The sequence below is a fragment of the Fragaria vesca genome, linkage group LG5 (genome assembly GCF_000184155.1).
Source record: "Fragaria vesca subsp. vesca linkage group LG5, FraVesHawaii_1.0, whole genome shotgun sequence".
Classification (NCBI taxonomy): Eukaryota; Viridiplantae; Streptophyta; class Magnoliopsida; order Rosales; family Rosaceae; genus Fragaria; species Fragaria vesca.
This window is the reverse complement of record NC_020495.1, coordinates 17,720,659-17,721,276: the sequence shown is the minus strand read 5'-3', so window position 1 is coordinate 17,721,276 and position 618 is coordinate 17,720,659.

The window sequence follows — 618 nt, the reverse complement described above, 5'->3', positions numbered from 1 at the left end:
GAGAGAGAGAGAGAAACATGTGGAAGGGTTTCTTGGAATTTCAAAATGAGGAATTTGGGGGAATCTAAAAGCGTCTTTGGAATTATAGCCATTACGAATTATGATGACTGATGTGGATGATTTGATTTTATGGGATCGATTCAGGTCCCATTTTGGGGCAAAACTCGGGCGCACTGCCTTATGATAGAGGAAGAACTAGGATGATGGGCAGTTGGAGTCGGTGGCTCGCGAAAATATTAGGGGTGACATTTTTGTTTTTGTTTTTTTTTAAGAGTTTAATAAACAAAATAATTTCTTTTATCATAGATCTATCTTTTTTAAAATTACACCAAACCCAGATCACCAAAACAATGAAGTACCAAGAAACATAATAAAGATGAGATTTTGAGCTAAAACCAGACCACCACACTGACCGGAGTGTCGTTCCGGTCAATCCCACCGCTAGAACTAGAGGTGCCCAAGATTTCTAATTTGTTGTCTTTACCGGTCCACCGAGGGCCTTAGAGCTCAGAGAAAGGAATGGAGAGATAGAAAACTTTATCTGTAAAACACAACAGGAAGAGAGAGAGAGAGAGAGAGAGAGAGAGAGAGAGAGAGAGAGAGAGAGAGAGAGAGAGA